The sequence below is a fragment of the Marmota flaviventris genome, chromosome 4 (assembly GCF_047511675.1).
Source record: "Marmota flaviventris isolate mMarFla1 chromosome 4, mMarFla1.hap1, whole genome shotgun sequence".
Lineage (NCBI taxonomy): Eukaryota > Metazoa > Chordata > Mammalia > Rodentia > Sciuridae > Marmota > Marmota flaviventris.
This window is the reverse complement of record NC_092501.1, coordinates 89570913-89584461: the sequence shown is the minus strand read 5'-3', so window position 1 is coordinate 89584461 and position 13549 is coordinate 89570913.

Genomic DNA, 13549 nt, shown 5'->3' with positions numbered 1-13549 from the left:
TTCAGGTAAATGGAAGGAGCTGAAGAATATCATGCTAAGTGAAATAAGCCAATCCAAAAAACCAAAGGATGAATGTTTTCTCTGATATGAAGATGCTAATCCACAATAAGGGGGGGGGCAGTATGCTAAGGAAGAATAGAGTTAACTTTAGGTAGAGAGGAGTGAAGACAGGGGAGAGGATATGGGGATAGGAAGGACAGTAGAATGAATCAGACATTATTACCCTATGTACATATATAACTATATGACTGGTAAGATTATACATCATGTAAAACCAGAAAAATGAAAAATCATCTACATATGATGGATCAAAGTGCACTCTACTGTCATGTATAACTAATTAGAACAAATAACAAATAAATTTTTAAAAATACAAAAAATAAATTTCTTGTGGAAACTTTTCAATAAATTATTCACAGTAAATTTTAGATCCCTTTTGTTGTTCCCAGACACAGACATATTTTTTCTGCAAAAATAAAATAAAATAAAACATAACTAATAAATGACAGATTAGTCCCCACAAATCACAACCAAGGTTAATTCCTTGACAGGAGTGAGCTCACATAGTACCTCAAGTTGCCTGTGCTTTTAATTTCTCATTAAGACATTAAGCTTACCTACCCTTAGGGAAATTCTTCCAATAGACAGGCCCATTTTGTATCTTTTTATACTGTTTGTCCTCAGAGTTTGTGCCATTGGATGATAAAAGGCAACAATGAGAAAGCTCTAGACATAAATGAAACAACAGAACTGTACTCTAGTTGAAATGTTCATCCATCTTTGGACCCAAGCTTCAAGCTTCCCAATTAATACTTGAAGAGGTGTTAACACACTCTGATCAGATTGGCCTTCTGAATGAAAAATAAAATCCTTAAAGAAATTTGGGCTCAGTTACCTAGAAGTAAGAGGGATATTTACTGGTATGTCACACAGAAGTTTCTTCTAAAGTGAAAGCAACATAGGTGGTGTGCACATCATGGTTTTCTTATAATAAAATATCATGAAGTCAACACATACACACTTTGTATTATATATGGTAGATTTTGAGTGAAACACTTCCTTCAACTCAAATAACCTCTAACAAGATAAATAAGCCACAGATTCATGTTGTTTGCAAAGTATGTAACAACCTAGTACCGAGAAGAACTACACTGATATAGTGCTGCCAAAGAACCCATTTTAAGAATCAACAATAAGTTTTGTCTTTCCAAATCCAAAAGAAACATGGGCTTACTCAGAAGTATAAACTTAAATGATCATCCTATCCTTAGGAAAACATTTTCTGAGTTTTCAGATACTAAAATCTTCCTGTTTTCTTTGCACGTATCTCTTATTTTTTTCTTCTTATAACCAATATTGGAGCTACTTGAGGCTAGATTCTGGTTTATATTACTTTATTTTTTCATACTATTTTCTTAACTGATCTTATCAAGTTCATTAACTTTAAAAGGCATTTCACTGCTGGTACTTCCAAAATTTATGTCAGGTTGTTCCAACACTACTTGAATTCCAGAAACAAACATTAAACTGCCCATTTATCCCCCTCAAACATGAAACATAAATACATTCTCAAATTTTCCTCTGAAACAGTTTCCAAAAATTTTCTCAGTAAAACTTACTCAATTGATTAATATAGTTAATGATCCTAATTCACCCTTTTTATCAACCAATCTACCAGCAAGTTATGGCAATAAGAGCTCTAAACCATATCTTAATTATTTTTGGTTTTGTGTATGAGCACCCAGATTCTTCTTTGGGGTAACTGCAGTTTTCTCCAAGTCATATGCCTATTGAAAAACCAAAGCAATTTCTTCTGAAACAACCACAATAATATTCCAGCAAATTGTACCCCTTATTGATCAACACTTTTGTCGTTTCTTTCTGCTCTTGGAATAAATTCTGAATTTGTTAGCTTTTTTAGATCATGCAAATTATGTGGCCCTTTCAAATATGGTTTCTTTTAAAAGGAAAGAGAACATGAAAAGCATGCAACCTATCCTAAATGCAACCACACAATTATTTGGTATTCAGTGAAAAGTGGCTTCTGGCAGCTCTTTTTTTTTTTTTTTTTTAATGGCAGCTCTTTTTAAACTTCATTATTTAACCTTCCATATCAATAAATCTCATTTGTTTTGATATATGTGAATTAGTACACATACTTCTCTAAAAGGCCCCTGCATTGAAAGGACAATTTCTTACTTCTATTGGCTGGTGGTTTCCGTGTAAGCTGGGTTCCCTGTAAGCGGTAGGTCTCTGCAACAAGCGGCTTTTGGGCTCTGCCCGCCAGAGTTCCAGCAGACCCTAGAAGCTCACAGCCAATTTTCCATTCCAGGGTTCCTGTTTACTGAATATAAAGGATCAACCGCACCTGCAAATGCCCCACAGCAGAGTGCCTCTTGAGGGAGCTCAACTAGGGGTATATATACCCCTTGGGTTAACGCTATTGGTCCAAATTTATGCTAATGAAAATTTGGTTTGTGATTGGTTAGCACTTGAGTGAACTTTCTGGTCTGTGCTCACTTCCACCCCACCCCACAGGGCTCTTCTTTTAAGGACTGTTCGGATTAAAGTGATAATTGGTATCAGTTATTGATTAAACTGATAATTGGTATCAGTTTTTCACCCTACTGAATAACTGGGTGAATGCTAGTCATTCAATAATAATAAATGGGTATTCTACTGGTTGGCCATCAATTCAAGTAAGTGTCAAGAGGTTGGCTACTAGAATTCAGAATAAACATTGGCTTAAGGGTCTTCCTTGTTTAGATGCATAGAGGAAGAGGAATAGTATGAGGATTAGGAATGAAAATACTAATGCAAGGACCCCACCTGGTTTATTAGAGATAGATCAGAGAATCACATATGCAAAAAGGAAGTACCATTCTGCTTTAATGTGGGGTGGGGTGTTTAGGGGCTTAGCAGGAGTATAATTGTCTAGGTCTCCTTGGAGACTTGAGGAGAATAAGCCTTGTATTATGAACACTAGAACTAGGACTAGAAGGCCCAGAATATCTTTAATTGTAGTAGGAGTGGAATGGGACTTTGTGGGCATCAGAAATAAGTCTGGAGGGGTTATTGTACCCTTTTTTATGTAGAAATAGTAGGTGAATTCTAGCTAGGGCTGCAATAATAAATGGTAGGAGACAATGAATGCAAAAAATCTAGTTAGGGTAGCTTTATCTACTGAGAACCCAATTCAAATTCACTCTAACAAACTGGTTTTAATATAAAGGATGGCAGATAGGAGATTTGTAATGACAGGAGTGGCCTCACAGTAGCATGTAGCCTATGAATGCAATAACTATAACTGCAAACAAGAGAAAAACTCCAATTTTTCATATTTCAAAGTAGGTTTCTGATCCATAGTAAAGTCCTCAGCCTACATGAAGAACAGGCAAATGAAGAACATGGAGGTGCCATTGCATGTATATAATGAATTAATAATCCATAATTTACATTTAGACAGATGTAACAAAGGAAAAGGCTGTCTATTGTATCAGATGTGTAATGGATAGCTAGGAAGAGTCCAGTAAGAATTTGGATAAGACAAATATCAAGGAGGGAGCCAAGTTTCATCATGCTGAAATGTTGGATGGATGAATGTGTGGCTGACAATTTTAATTAAGGGATGGGTTTTGTGGATGTTTGTCATTATTGTTTTTATAGTCGAATTACAACATTGATTTTTCATGTCTTTGGTCATGACTAGATTACATGTAAGAATAATAACATATATCATATATTTATTGAATCTGTGACTTGTTTTAAGTGTAGTTGAATTTTCTTCAAAACCTTCACCAATTTATGGTAGGTTAGGGTAAATGATTAATGGAGGCTTTTGGAATTGCATTATATTTTGGTGGGTCTTTTTTAGGTTTAATAGTATTTTTAATTTTATTGGGCAGATGGTAGTATTGTTTGGGTATACCACTGCTATAGCAACAGAGGAGTATCCTGAGACTTGGGGTTCTAATGCTGTGATCTAAAATGTATTATTGTTAACATTTCTAGTGGAGTTGTTGATTGTTTTATTGACAGTCTTATGTGATGAGGTGAAGACTAATTGAGTTAAGACTTTAGAGGATTGCATGATGCTTGATGGTGATGAGTTGGGGTTAAGGTATGAGGATTCAACAGGGGTGAAAGTTGACTGATGGTTGTGGAAGGTTCATCACTGTCAGTATTTTATTATAATTCAGATTACTTGTGGGAATTAGATTATAATTATTAATGCTAAAATAATGGACAGTAGGAATGATAAGAAATTTAGTTTAATTAGGCCTTTCTGGTTGGAGGTTGTAGTTGATGCCATAGTTTGGGAGTTTGAGATTTATTTTAGGATTTTTTTTTTATTCAGTTCAGGTCTAGTAGGGTTGATGCTGATTTGACTTGTAATGATGTTCATGTTTGAAGTAGAGTACAGTGGTTTGGTTGGAAATTATCCTAGTATGTTTGAGAATTTAGATATACTGTATTAATATTTAGTTTTTAAGGTAAGGGCTAGCTGAGTTAGTTCTATGGCAATTGTGAATCCTATAACTGTGATTAGTAATGCTGTAGTTTTTAAGTATAGAGATGTATAGTTAAAAGTGGGATATTTATGGGAGGAATATTATTAGACAGGAGAAATCCTGCAGAAATACTGCCAATTAAAAGGTACTGAATAGAGTTAATTAGTTGGGTTATTTTCATTAATAGAAGCTAATTTAGAAAATAAAGTCTCTCCTATTAAAGTGAAGGAAATAATATGTGTACTATAGACATCTGTGAGGGAGGTAGTAATGGATATAATTATTGGCACTCAGGCATTGATATTCTATATGTTTGCAGACTCAATGATTAGTTCTGTGGAAGAAAATCCAGTTAAAGGTATTTCCATTAATGCAAGACTCCAGATAATAAGGGAGGAATAGGTGAATGGTAGGACCTTGAATAGCCCTCTATTTTTTGAATATCTTGTTCATCATTTAAGTTATAGATGATTGAGCAAGAGCACATGGCCTTGAAGAATGCATGAGTGCTAATATGAAGAAATGTTAGTTATATATATATATATATTTTATTTATATATGTATATATTATTTTATATATTATATATATATATATAAAATTCTGGGTTAGTACACAGATGGCTGTAAATAGTGTGGTAATAGCTCCTAAATATACAGCAAGTGTTTGAATTATTTTATTGTTTTCTATTAGTGGATAGAAGCATACTAAAGTAAAAATTTCTTGGAATTAGGGTTGTGGCTCAGTGGTAGAGTCTTGCCTAGCATGTGTGAGGCACTGGGTTCAATTCTCAGAACTGCATATAAATAAATAAAATAAAGGTCATTGACAACTAAATACATTATATACAACCCCAACTAATTTAGATAGATAGATAGATAGATAGATAGATAGATAGATAGATAGATAGATAAATAGATCCTGCTACAACTATTATTCAGGGCTGCTACTGGGGTTGTTCCTTCTACAACAGAGGGGAATAAGGTTTGTAGACCAAACTAGGCTGATTTTCCAGTTGCCACTAAGAGTAGGTAGACCTGGGAGGGATAATAGAGTAACATCTGTTATGAATAGCTGTTGGAATTCTCATGAGTTGAGTGTATTAGAAACCATGCCACAGCTAATACAAAACCAATATCTCGAACTCAATTATAAAATGATTTGCAGTGCTGCTGGGTTATCATCTATTCCACCATACCATCAACCAATTAAGATGATTATATGATCCCATTCCTTCTTACCCAATGAAAAGTTGAAATAGGTTGTTAGCTGTAACCAGGATTATTATAGTAATAAGGAATATTAGTAGATACCTAAAGAAGCAATTAATGTAAGGATCAGACTTTATATATCATATTGGAAACTCTTTATATGCTGGTATAAATAGTATTGAAAAGTAATCCAGTTTAAAGATTATAGTGAGATTAAAAGTTTGAATCGCTATTCAGTGTCAATTGGATATAATTAGCTCATAGTCTGAATTTATAAATATAAGTGTTGATACTATGCAGAATATAATTACACAGAGTACAGATAATAAGAGGTTTTTACATAGTTTGTGTAGTTGTTACGTTTACAGAGATCAGTTAGAGTTAGGAGAATGGAAAAAGTATGAGTGATATTAGCAAAAATGAGAATGGATTAATTATTTTATTTGAAATTGCACCAACTTTTTGGTTCCTAAGACCAATGGATTACTTATATTCTATAAAAGTTGAGAAAGCCATGGGTATAGACACAGAGGGCATGAATTAGCAGTTCTTGCATTCTTGTTAGGTAAATAAGCGGGTACAATTCTCTATCATTAGATTCACAATCTGGGATTTTCTTTGTTTACATTTGTCCTAGAATGATTATGGAGTTGATAGATAGCAAAATAAGTGGGAATATGTGTAGGAATATTAATGTGTTTTCTCATGTGAATGATGGATTAATGTTGGACATGTGGGTATAATTTTTCTGCACTGAGTGGAAATTAGTATGTACAATGAGCAGGGGGCTGTAATTAGTATGCTTATTCCCATCAAGAAGATTGGAATGTTAGATCATAAGAAAGATGACAGAATGGTGAATAGCTCTCCAATTAAGTGGATTGTGGGGAGAAGGGTTAGGTTAGTCGGGCTAGCCAAAACTCAACATGTTGCTATTAGGGGGAGGACAGATTATAAACTCTGGGCCAGGATTATAATTCATCTGTGAGTTCATTCATAATTAATATTGGTAAGACAGAGTAGTATAGATGATATTATTCTGTGGGCAGTTATTAGTGCTGTGCCTCCTCTAAGGCTTCATGGTGTTTGAAATATAATGGCTAAAATTACCATGGCTATATGGATAACCAATGAATAGGCAATTAGGGATTTCATATCTGTTTGTTGTAAGCAGATAGAGTTTGTTATAATTGTTCCTCACAGGGACAATATAATAAAAGGGTAATCTATAATGCTTGTAATGGGATTAAGATTCAAATTTTGCCATATCCTCCAAGTTTAAGCAAGATAGCTGCCAGGACACCAGATACAGCGATAGGGGCCTCTACATGTACTTTGGGCAGTCAAAGGTGAAGCCTATATAGGGATTCTTCTACTATGAAAGATATAATACATGCTAGCCATAGGATGCTGTTAGTTCAGGATGTGGTGAGGTTGGTAGTCTGATACACTGAAATAATAAAATTTAGGAATTCTGTTGATTTTTAAATGTAGACTAGCATTACTAGTAATTGTAGAGATCCCATTAGTGTATAGAATAAAAAATACAGCTCTGCATTTAAACATTCCATTTGATTTCTTCAGCGGGTAATGATAATTAAGGTGGGGATCAGTGTGGCTTCAAAAGGATATAGAAGGGCTGGGGTTGTAGCTTAGCGGTAGAGCGGTCACCTAGTACCTGCAAGGCCCTGGGTTTGATCCTCAGCACCACATAAAAATAAATAAATAAAATAAATATATTGTGTCCAACTACAACTAAAAAATAAATATTTTTTTTAAAACGATATAGAATATAATTAGCTCTGTGACAGAAAAGGTAATAATTAGGAATGATTGCAGGAAAATAAGTATAAGAATGTAGAGTTTTTTTCAGATTAAAGGTTCTTCAGCCAGATGATTTTGGCTTGCTATTATCATTAAAGTGAATAGTCATGCCATTAGAATTAAAAGGGAGATAGATGATGAGTCTGAAAAGAAAGGTAAGGAGAAGATCAGGCTACTATCATCTACTTGGTTTAGTGTGAACAGGACAACTATGCTAAATATCAAACAGTGTACTAAAGAATTAATTCAGATTATTGAGTTCTGGGAGTATATGTGAGAGGAATAAGGAGAATTGTAGGTAAAATAATTTTTAACATTGTAGAATGTTAAATTTTCGAACATAATCTAGTCCATATGTGTTTGATACTATGACTAGTAGTACTGGTCCCACTGTGGCCTCCCATACTGCAAATACTAATAGAACAATGGGTATTATAAATGATAGTGAGAAGTGCTATTTAAGATTATTATTGTGCTTAGAACAGATATGGATAATATTATGCCTTTTAAACATAGTAGTGATGATATAAGGTGAGATTGGTAAAAGAATATTCCTAGTAAAGATGTTACATAGGCTAGGGAATTGTTAAGGGTAATAATAGGAATTTGGGTAACTATGATAGATCATAATCTAGTGAGATGAAATCACTTATTTTATTTTAAATTAATTACCATATTCAACCCATTCTAGGCCCTTTTGGATTCACTCATATACTAAACCTAGAGTTAGATTAAAGATCAGGATTAGGGCTATTATTAACATAAGCTTAAGGTTATTAGTTTGAGATGCTCAGGGTAGAGGTAGTAGGAGGGCAATCTCTAAGTCAAATAGAAGAAATGTAATAGTAACAAGGAAAAATTGTATGAAAAATGGTAAATGGGCAGATCCTATTGGGTCAAACCCACATTCATATGGACTTGCTTTTTTTGCATAAAGGTTTGAGGTAATCAAAATGCTACTGAGATCAAGAGTAGTGTGATGAGAGTGACTATAAGGTTAATTACTCTCTCCCAGAGTTTACTGGGACTGATTAATTGGAAGTCAGTTATACTGTGTTGATACTAAGAGAGTATGAGCCTCATCAATAAATAGAAACATATAGGAATAGTCATATTACATCTATGAAATGTCAATATCAAGTGGCAGCTTCAAATCCAAAGTAATGATTTGATGGTAATTTAGTTTGCATGTAAGTCATACAAAGAGGAAAGTAGATTGGATAATAACATCCATGGAATCTTGTGACCATAAGGAATGTTGAGCCATAAATAATATCAGAAATGGTAAATGAGGTTTTCTAAGTATTGTGAGGCTTGCAATATGGTAAAATATAATCCAAGGGCAATTGTAATACCTAATGCTTGAACCATGTGCTTTCGGTTTCCTTCTATTAGGCTATGATGGGTCCAGGTGATCGAGACCCCTGAGGCTAGGGGTACAGAAGTACTGAGAAGTGGGACATCTAAAGGACTGAGTGGATTAATTCTTACAGGAGGTCAGCAGCCACCTAGTTCCAGAATTGGGGCTAATATTGAGTGATAAAATGCTCAGAAGAAGCCAGCAAAGAAAAATACTTCTGATAATGATAAATAAGATTATGTTGTATCATAAGCCTTTCTGGAAAAGTATTGTATGGTGGCCTTGGAATGTTCCTACACGAATGGTATCTCCTCATCATTGATATATTTTAAGAATATTTATTAGTATTCTTAGGATTAGTAAGAGACTTAGACTTGAAATGGAATCATATCACTAGCCAAGACATTAGTAGTAAGGCCGAAAGAGCTCCTGTAAGTGTTCAGGGATTGGGTTAACTATGTGATAAGCGTGGGTTTGGTGGATCATTAGGTATTGCCATGCAGGTAAAGGTTTACTAGGAGGGTGAAAACACATGCTTGAATTAGGGCTTCAGCAAATTCAAGTACTGTCAGTAGGATTAAGATAATGAAAGTAATTATTTCAGTGGCAGGGTTCGACTGCCACTGAAACTAGAATTCCATAGTTTTTACTGATAGTAACTAAATTTATTCCTCACAGCCCTTGTAATTAGTCCAGAAAACCAGCTTAGGTTTGTGAAAGTTAGTGGCAGTTAGTTTTAACTGATAGAAGTTAAAACTAACAGAGCCCCTCCAATTAAGTGTATAAGCAGGTGGCCAGCCATAATGTTAGCTGTTAGTCAAACAGCCAGGGATATGGGTTAAATAAAGAGACTGATTGTTTTGATGATAACTAGTATGGGGATTAGGACAATGAGGGTTTCTTGGGGAAGGAAATGAGCTAGTGATGCCTTGGTTTTATGATGAAAACCAGTGATCACTGTTCTGCCCATAGTGGAATTGCTATTCCTAGATTCATTGATGGTTGAGTGGTGGGTATGAAGGAGTGGGGGTGGGCAGCAACCCCAATAGATTTGTTGATCCAATAAATATTAGTGAAATGAATATTAAAGATTAGGCACATCATTTTGCATTATATATCATCATCATTTGTTTTAATATGAGCTGAATTAATCATTGTTGGAAAGACATTAGTTAATTATTGATAAATCGGCCAGGTGAAGGAAACAGGATTTTGGGGAAAGACATAATGAAAATGACAATTGGTAGCCCTATTATTGCAGGGGTAATGAAAAAGGAGAATAAATTTTCATCAATTTCTTTTCTCAAGGGGTTTTATGCTCAATCAGTTTCTTGTCTTTTGGTGAGGGATTAGAGGGATAGTGATGATTTGATATTTTGGATTGAAATAAGATAAATAAGGCAAAAATTATAGATATAATAGTGATAAATCATGTTGATGTATCTAGTTGGAGCATCTCATTATGAAGAGATTTGAATGCCTAATATTTAACTTAAAAGGTTAATACTATAATTAGCTTCATAATGAATTTATAGTATTGATGAAGACCTGTTTTCAAAATATTTTAGTGGAACTAATTCAAGGACAATTAGTATGAAACTGAGGTTAGACACACAGACCTCTGAGCATTGCCCATCGTATAATCCTGGTCGTGCTGATGTTAGGATTGCTTGATTAAATCGACCTGGAATGGCATCTGTTTTTAGTCCAGGGATGGGACTGCTCAAGAATTAAGAACATCTTTTGATGAGATTAGTATGTGAACTGGTAGTTCTATAGATAGAACAACACGATTATCAACCTCTAGAAGTCATAATTCTTCTGGTTTTAAATAGGATGTAGGAATTACATAGGGGTTGAAATTCAACTCTTCATAGTCTGTATATTCATAGATTCAATATCATTGGTGGCCTCTTGTTTTTACTGTTAAGGAAAGGTCATTAATTTCACCTATTATGTATAAGATCTGTAATGAGGGAAGTGCAAATAGGATGAGGATAATAACAGGTAAAATGGTTCAAAGGCAGGCTGTGGTTGAGGCTTAGTGGTAGAGTGCTCACCTAGCATGTATGAGGCTCTGGGTTCAATCCTCAGCACCACATAAAAATAAATAAATAAAATAAAGGTATGTGTCCAACTACCACAAAAAATAGATATTAAAAAAGTAGTTCAAAGGCTTTTGACTTCTTGAACATCCATAGTGCTTGTGTGGGTGAGTTTAGCAGTGAGTATAAGTGAGATAATATAAAGAACTAAGGAGCTGATCAAGAATACAATTATAGGCTGGGCCTGGTGGCACATACCTGTAATCCCAGTGGCTTAGGAGGCTGAGACAGGAGGATCACAAGTATAAAGCCAGCCTCAGCAATGGTGAGGCACTAAGCAACTCAGCAAGACCCTCTCTCTAAATAAAATAGGGCTGAAGATGTGGCTCAGTAGTTGAGTATCCCTGAGTTCAATCCTTGGTAGAAGGAAGGAAGGAAGGAAGGGAGGGAGGGAGGGAGGGAGGAAGGAAGGGAGGGAGGGAGGGAGGAAATATGATTATAAGTGTGTGATCATCAAGATGTAATAGTTCCTCTATAATAGGTGCTATAGCATCTTGAAATCCTAGTTCAAAGGAGTATGCCGTAAAGATCTATAAAGGAATTTAACCTATAAATTAACTTTGATAAAGTTATGTGATTTTTTTACTAGAGTCATAATGGTTATGGATTATGGCTGGCTTGAAATTAATCATAGGAGGTTTGATTCTTCCCTTTCTTGAACTACACTTTAATATAGGCTGGTTCTACAAATATGTGATAAGATGGAGAGCATCCATGTAATCACTTTAGATTTGTTTTTGTTAGCTCTACAGTTAAGACTTCCCATTTTGATGCAAATGCTTCTCAGATTATAAAGATTACACAGATGTGAGAGAAATAAATGAGCCTATTGAAGATACAGTATTTCATGTTGTACACACATCTGGGTAGTCAGAATAATGTCATGGCATACCTGATAGTCCTAAGAAATGTTGTGGGAAGAAGGTTAGAGTTACTTATCTGAATATAACAATAAAATGAATTTTGGTTCATGTAGTGTACAAAGTGTAGCCAGAGAAGAGAGGGAATCAGTGAAAAAATCCTCCTATAATTGCAAATACAGCTCCTATAGATAAGACTTAGTGAAAATGGGCTACTACATAATATGTGTCATGTAATACAATGTCTAGTTATAAGTTAGCCAAGACAATTCCTGTAAGGCCTCCTACAGTAAATAAGCAAATAAAGCCTAGGGTTCATAGTATTGCTGGGTGTAATTTAATATTTCCTCTGTGAAGAGTGCTAGTCAGCTGAAAACTTTTAACTCTGGTTGGAATAGCAATAATTATAGTTGCTGATGTGAAGTATGCTCGGGTACCTACATCTGTTCCTACAGTAAACATATGGTGTGCTCATACAATTAGCCTTGGAAGCCAATAAATATTATAGCACAGACTATTCCTATGTAACCCAAAGATTCTTTTTTACCTGAGTAATAAGTGATGAAGTGAGAAATAATGCCAAATCCTGGTAAAATAAGTATACTTCTAGGTGCCTAAAAAATCAGAATAAATTCTCCTCCTCCGGCAGGGTAAAAAAAAAATGTTGTATTTAGGTTTTGATCCATCAGGAGTATAATAATACCTGCTGCCAGAACTAGGAAAGATAGAAGTAATAGGATGGCTATGATCAGTACTGATCACACAAATAATGGAGTTTGGTATTGGGATATGGCAGGGGGTTTTATGTTGATGATAGTAGTAATGAAGTTCATTGTTCCTAGAATTGATGAGACTCCCACTAGGTGAAGTGAGAAAATAGTTAGGTCTACAGAGGCTCATGTTGGGCCAAGGTTCCCAGCTAATAGGAGGGGTAGACTGTTCAACCAGTTCCCAAACCTGCTTTGACTATAGAAGAAGTGAGTAGTAGGAGAAATTATGGAGGTAATAGTCAAAATCCTATTTTAGTTTTTCAAGCGAATGCCATATCAGGGACTCCAATTATAAGGGGAACTAGCCAGTTTCTGAGCTCACTGATCATGATAGGTATAATCATAAAGAAAATTATTACAAATGCATGTGCAGTTACAAATATAAATTTGATCATCCCCTAGCAAGGGCTCTGGGTTGACCTAAAATAGGCTAATTGCTGTTCCTATTATTCCACCCCAAGTGCTAACTAGGAGATAGAATGTTCCAATAATCAATGGTTGATGAACGTGGGTAGGTGGTAAAATGTCTGAGCAAGCGTTAGACAGTAAAACTAAAGACAGAGATTGAGCCCTCTTTATTATTCTTACATTTTACTCACAATAAATATGTTCATATTATTAATTATAACAAAAAAACTTCTACCCTATCATTGTTTAACATATGAAACAAATTTCCTCTACAAATTTCAATTATTCTTATGGTACTCATATCTCTAGGACAACTTTCTCTGCTCACATCCTTAAATCATTAAAGATGATTTAAAGTCCTGAGGTGAATTATCATATTTGAATTGCAAATTCAGAAGAGTAACTTCAACTCTGATGAGGCTTCTCCTGCTTTTTGGACAGTCGAATAAGGCATTTATTTAGCTGTTAACTAAATTATTATGAGTTTAAATCCCATCAGTCT